Consider the following 7,785-nt stretch of genomic DNA (forward strand, 5'->3'; position numbering starts at 1 on the left):
AGAGAGGAGAGGAGAGGAGAGGAGAGGAAAGGAGAGGAGAGGAGAGGAAAGGAAAGGAAAGGAAAGGAGAAAGGAAGAAAAGAAAGAAATTTTTAAAAGACCACTTCTCTAAAGTTGTCAATTATTCTCCACAGAATTTTAAACACCATTTTCATTAGTTAGCAGAGAGAAACCATAATATGTCACTGAACAATATGTCCCTAAAGGAAGCAAACGATGGCAGTGAGAAGCTAGGTCTAATGCTAACCCTGGGAGTTGGCTTGCTGGAGCTCAGAAGTGCTAGGAAGAGCTGGGAGTCTGCCCTAGCACGCTGGCTTTCCACAGTGACACCGCTGTCTCCACCTTCTTTCCCATACATTCCTTTCTGCTGCATGGAAGGGCTGATGGATTTCAGTTCACAGGATTCCAAAGAAAGTTTGGAAAGTACAGACCGTGATTCAACAAGAGTGACTGGTTTCCATCTGAGAGCTGGGTATCTGCTGCAGGAGAGGGCTTTGGGTGGAGTTTCCCCCCCAGTGCGTGCTGCTTACTGAATCCCAGTAGGATCAAGTAACTGTTACACCATACATATTCTGATACAGGAAGAAATCCAAGCATATAAATTTAAACATATGAATGGATATATGAAAAAAAGCTTGAAGCCTTTCAAATGAGTCCAGTAATTAAATTTTCAACACTAGTGAAGAAAAATCATTTATTAAGAAAATATATCATACCTTGTATACTGAATTGTGTTTGCACCTTTCTGCTCCATTAATCTGGTGACTATTCCTAACGTAATCCACAGGAAGGCTCTAAGTATCAGTTCTGTCCACTCGTATCAGCTTCATAATCTACACGAGGTGGATAATATTTTACAGTGAGGTTTACATCAACTATATTACTGTATTTGGAGAAGTTTTCCCTCTCTAGTGCTTACCACACAGATGAGGCGAAAGTGGCCATTATTTTTCAGTTTATAAGTGCCTTGCTTTAATCAGTCAGCTTAAAATAAGTGATTTCCCTAACCTGCACGCAGGCGAAGTGCTGCCAACTTGCACTTCAAACCTTTCATGGTCTTAACTCTTGTGCTTCACTCTGTGTACTCGGAGGCCAAGCCTGCGCACTGCCGCCTCCTGTGTTTGGAGATGCGGTTTATCTTGCTATCGCAAGTGTACCAAGATGCTCTACAGAAAAGAAATGCACTCTCTTTACTTGCCTGCTTGTTCTCATTTTCTAGGAGGCTCTATTTTAATATCCTCACGGGTGCTTTTCCAACAAACATGATAAGAAATAAGACACTGAACTATAGTGGATCTGTAGGATTAGTGGTAGAATTGTAGGTGATTTTTATTCTGTCTTTATTTTTATATATAGTTTTTCTTCAAATCCAGAATTGCTGTATCTTTAAAATCAGGAAGAAATATCCTTTTGAAAAGGAGTCTAGAGATACGATGGCTATTTATCAAGTGTTTGCTGTCCCTGGAGCTTTATTTCTAGATCTTTCTACCTATCTTAATTTTCTCATTAAGTACCTTCAGCATTTCATTGGCAGAATGACTATGTCATTTCCACAGTTCTGCTTACGGTTAACATTTTGGAATCTTCGTACAGTAAAATACCAACAAACCAGAGCAGGCCAGGAGAAGACGGCCAATACACGTATTCACTGGACTCAGGCATTCTCATCCAGATTTCATAGCTTGAAGAGTCAAAACGTTTAGCCTCAGTGACCACATGAGATATTTCTTAGCTGCGTGATCTCAAATATAATATACAATTTCCTAGAGTACTGATTTCTCATTTGCAAAATAGGTACAAAGTCACTTATGATTGAGAGATACTGAAAGAACTAAATAGAACAAGTCTCTGGGAAAGTACTTTGGACATAAAAAACTGCACAGAAATTATTTTAAATATAATTTTAAAAAGCTACTTCTTTTAATTCAGGCAGAGAAGATTAAATAAAGACTATGAATGCCTTATGGCAACATTCACATGTCTTAAGCACATGTTCTACATACTGAGTCTCAAAAATTTACCAGTAAATGTCAAGAAGACATTTCTCTTAACTGCGGGACATTTTGATTATTAGGGTATGATAATGCAGTTTCTGCTGGGTGAGATATTTGCCTAAAGTCTCCGTGAATGTTCTCCCAGTGTTGTGGAGATCACTTTTCCAGCTTTCATGCATAGTAGTGTTCAGAAATTGCTCTGTTAATAGTGTACTGATTTATTTTTCTAGGAATTGAGAACAGTTTTCTTTACACTGATAGCATCTTATTCTTAAAAAAATAAATACCATTTTAATTTGCAGTGCATGACACAAAGTTGTTGGGTTTTTGCTTCCTGCATTTTTAATTAAAAGAACATATTACCAACATGTAAATACAGAAATTATTAGATTATAGGATTAATAAATGTTAAAGAAAAAACTAAGCCTTTATCTTTTAATAGTCCTTCCCTGCCATACACATTAATCTTTCTTATAGCATATAAACCATAACTCATATGCAACATGGGAAGCAAGAAGAAAGTAGATAAAAAATTTTAAAAGATAGAAAAGAATCGATCACTTAGGATCACTTAGTGTCCTAGCACTCTACTGTCTTCTTGGTTATGAGGTTGATCAAGATACCTAAGAGAATCTGTTGGTATTATGGAATCATACATTGTTGTTTCTGCTCTGTAGTAAATCAATGTGATAAATGACCTTTAGATTTCTCTATATTGATTATATATCAATATTTAGACCAGTGTACACTATCTATCATCCTATTCTTAAGGTAAAGTCTTTAATATATCTAGCTAGAAATGCCTCTTGCAAAGGACAGCACAAATTAGAGTTCATCATTAAAATGAAATTTTATGGAGCCATTAAAAGTGATAAACATGAGTGCTCCAACATAATGAAAACCAGATTTTCTTAACTACAGAAAATACACATAAGATCGGTAGTTCCAGGATAAAATAACTGAGTGGTCTGCAGCAACAACTCAGTATCTCTGAGATTCAGAATCCAGACGCTAACTGGAAGATATCAACTTGAGAGAGAAAAAATAAAAGCAAGAAATAGATTCCCATGAACCAGAAAGGATCTGACAGTAAAATTACAAGTTTGAGTTAGAATGAAGAAACAGAACCCAATGCAGAGAGGGGAAGAAGCAGCCCACACCTCCTCCCAGCCCCGGGTCACAGCTCACGGGCCGAGGAGAGACCCTCTAGAGACACAGTGAACGCTGGGGACTGCAGAAGGCCCGGGAGAAGCACGGCTGCGCAGCTGAAGAGAGGCCGCCTGGTCTAAGGGGGAAGGCAGGACTCTGCTCCATAGGGGTCCTTCGGCAGGCAATGCTGTGTTTCTGGGGTTTAGAGACTTTTCTTTTGTCTTTTATTCCTTGCTTCTATTTTTCAATCAATTGTTCTTATTTTTATTCTTTTGGCTTTCTCTTTCACCTTTTGCTTTTTCTCTTGTTAAGTTTTTATCTCTGATTTTATTTTCCATATAATTTTCCCTTTTATCTTTTATTTATTGTTCTATTACCTTTATCCAATCCTATAAACATCTTTCTACTCTCCAGTAGGATTCTTTGTCCCATTTCTTTCTCTTCCTCATATTCTATAGTTTAGGGTTACACTTTTATGTTTTGCATTCCCCCATTTTCCACCCCTCACACCTTCCACGGTATAACCACTAAGCTTTATTAGCATTTAGATAATTAATATGATTAAATTTCTGTTGAATTTTTTTCTACCATTAGCAAAGATACAGCTGTCAAATTTAGTCCATATTAGCTAAAAATCAGCACTTGGGTTATCTTTATAAATCCACTATAGGACCGGGGAGATGGCTCAGTAGAATAAGCGCTTCCCTGGCAAGTGCAAGGGCCTGAATTCAATCCTCAGTTCTGCCAAAGTAAATAAAGAAATTCATTCATTCATTCATCCACTGTAATTATGGATTTATTCTCTAGGGTTAAGTGTGGCATATCACTGTTCTTATGACACATTAATATAGAAATTATGTTGGATGATACTAATGTAGTTAGTATCTTGACATTGCCAAAGTCATACAATCGCTGCTATTAAGGAGTCTTCTCTATACCCCAATACCCTGATTACTTGGTAGCTTCCCAGAGAACTTGCATTGGGCCAATTACACTGTATCTTCCACTCCCTAACTAACTGAGGTGCTCAGAAATTGGGGCAGAGGCAACGGACTACATTTAGCCACACACAAAGTATATTACTTAAGAGTGACTAATTAAAGAGATCACTATATTAGCACAAAATCCTTTACACCATAAATATCCTTAAATTTCAGGGTGGGACAAAACAGGCAAATGAACAAAACAATGAAAGCATGAGCGAACAGGGCAATAAAATATTCTCCAAAGCTCTTAATATGTCCAAAGCCAATCTAGGGGCTTGGAGTCAGCAAACAGGATAAGCCACCACCACCAACATCCTCTGCCCCCACCACATCCATCAAATTATTCAAGAAGATGACAGAGGGGGTTTGAAGACTGAAGAGGTGCTCAGCAGGATAACAGAAGATATAACAAGATAAAGGAAATAATAAAATGATCCAGTAGCTTTCAGAAGATACTAAAAATAAAGGTAACTGTTACAAAACATGAGTGACCAATTGCACAGAGAATTAGAGTGTGTGACAAAGTTTCAATCAGAAATCCAGGAGATTCCAAATCATATTGGAGTATAGACCCCACAAGTGACCAATGTAAGGACATGACTATAGAACTAGAAGACAGGGATGCCTTCAAATGTACTGGAAAGCAAAAAGAGAACATAAAAATGGATTCAACAGCTGCCATAGGATGCAATGGGCTCATCTAAGAGTGACTGGAACAAGTGAAAAATCAGAAGAACAATACAAATAGCATAAGAATTACATGTGCACAGAAAAAATGACAGAAAATTTTCCATATATGTAGAAATAAACATATAAATAATACAGATGAATGACGTATGCAGACCTTAAATAGCCATGGCTGAAAGAGAATCTCTCCATGCCAATCCTAACCACATTATCAAAAGTCTATCACAGGGACACCATCTTAAAGGGCATATAATAGTAAACCTACCAGAATTACAGACTTTTCAACACTACCCTAAAAAGCCAGAAAGGCTTGGAGTGAAGTTTCAAGCCCTAAAGGATAACAGCTTCCAACATTCCCTCAACTTATGTAATTCTAAAAAACTTCCATCCAAAAGATGGAGAAATTTCTATGACACAGAGTAGTTCAAGAAATTCATGGGATTTGTTTATCAATAAAATTACGGAGAAAAAAAGAAAAAGCAATTCATGGGGCCATCAGAATAGCTCAACAGTCTAAAGCACCTGATTAGGCAAGCACAGGCAGGCACGGGAGACCACTGTTCCTTCCCCAGCACCACATGCCATACCATCCCCACCCTTGAGGCAGGCTTAGCCGGAAAAGAAAAGAAAGAAAAAGAAAAACAGAAATTCATGACCACCAAGCCAGCATTGTAAAACACTCTCAAGGATTTCCTAGAAAGAGATAATGAAGGCACCAATGTTAAGTCAAATGGAATGAATATACCCGGTAGGATAAATTATGTAGAAAAAGAAAAAATCAGCAACATAAAAATAATGCAATAAAAGGGAAAATCAATATATTTCAGTAATAACTCCTATTGTGAATAGTATCAATTTCCTAACTAAATGATACAGACAGCCAAAATGAATTAAGAAACAAACCCCAATAATATGTAGTATGCAATCAACACATTTATTTCAAAAAGAAATTCACAGATCAAAATGTAAAGGATGAAAAATATCATTCCCTGCAATAAGAACCTAGAAGAACAGAAGTGGCTATCCTAATTTCACATGAAGTAAAATTCAAGCCAAAACTGATCCGAAGAGATGAAAAAGGTCACTACATATTAATGACAAGAACAACTCAAGAGGAAGAGGTGACCAACTGACTAAAACTAACACTAATGGACATGAAAAATCAGATAAATACAACATATACTTGTAATGAGGCTACTCAGTACCCCACTGGCACAAACAGATCAATTAGATAAAGAGAAATCAATAAATAGTGAGACAGTTGAACCAAACCTTTGAATAGATAGACTATTCAAAGAGTGCTTCCTCCAACAACAAAATTAACATTCTCAGCAGCATATAAGGCTTTCTCCAAAATAAATCACATACTAGCCCATAAAGTATACTTAAATACAAAAACAAAAAAATACAAATTATCCTATGCTTATCACATAATAATGCAATGAAACAAATTTCTAAACAGTCCAGAAGATTATATATATATACATATATAATAAATATATATATATATATATATATATATGATGCAATGAAACAAATAGCAAAAATACATAGAAAGTATTTCAGCAGATGGAAATTAAGCAATACCCTCCTGAATGATGAATGTGTCACAGAAGAAATTCAAGAAGAGTTTAGGCAGTCCCTAGAATCAAATGATAATGCCAGTACAACATACTGGTACCTACAGAATGCAATGAAAAAAGTCATAAGAAAGAAGTGTACAATAGTGAGTACACGCACTTATAAATCAGAGTAAACTTGAATAAATAACTTCAACATCCACTTTAAGGTCCTCGAAAAACAAGAAGATAAAAATGCAAAGATAGTATGGAGTAAGGAAGTTATAAAGATCAGAGCAAAAAATTATAAAATTGAGATTAAATAAACACAAAAAATTGAATGAAATAAAGAGGTCTTTCCTCAAAAGGGCCAAATAGACAAACCTCTAGCCAATCTTCGGACTAAACAGAAAAGTCCCAGACCTACTTAATTGAAATAGATTCTGCCAAAAATCCAAATCATTGTTAACTACTTTGAGAACATTAACTCTAATAAAATGAAAAACTTAGAAGAAAATGGATAGATTCTTAGATATATATGATCTACCAAACTGGAGCCAAGAAGATATAAAAATCCTGAATAATCCAATATCATTGGATGAAATTGAAGAATGAATCAAATTACAAAGAAAATTCCAGGTCCTGATGGACTCACTTCTGGATTCTATAAGAACCTTAAAGAAGATACAATACTAATACTTATCAAAGTTTTCAATGAATTTGAAAGGAAAGTAGTAATCCCAAATTTACTACTGGTAGCAAGCATTGCACTGGTTGCAAAACCATCAAAGGACCTAACCCTTCAAAAAAGAACGATAAGCCAATCCCTTTAATGAACCTACAGGCAAAAATCCTCAATAAGGTAAGGGCAAACAGAACAGAGGAAATAATAAGACACATTGTAGATCATGACCAAGTAGGCTTCATTCCAGGCATACAGGGATGATTCAACATATGCAAATCAATAAATGCAACATTTCACATAAGTAGAAGCAAAGGATAAAATCTCATAATCACCTCAATAGACAGAGAAAAAAATTGAAAAAAAAAAATAACATCCATTAATGTTAAAATCTCTCAACAAATTAGGTATAAGAAAGACTTTAGAGGCCGAGGAGATGGCTCAGTAGAATAAGTGCTTCCCTGGCAAGTGCAAGGGCCTGAGTTCAATCCCCAGTTAAAAAAAAAAAAAGGACTTAATCTCAATCTAATAAAAGCCATGTATAACAAGCCAATGACTATCATCACATTAAATGGAGGAAGCTGAAAGTTTTCTCTCTAAAATCATGAACAAGAGAAGGATGTCTGTTATGTGAAATATAATTCTCAAAACACTAGCCAGAACCATCAGGCAAGAGAAAGAAATAAAAGGGGTATCAATAGGAAAGCAAAGAGATCAATTATCTTTAT

Source organism: Octodon degus, unplaced genomic scaffold (genome assembly GCF_000260255.1).
Source record: "Octodon degus isolate 3935 unplaced genomic scaffold, OctDeg1.0 scaffold00049, whole genome shotgun sequence".
NCBI lineage: Eukaryota > Metazoa > Chordata > Mammalia > Rodentia > Octodontidae > Octodon > Octodon degus.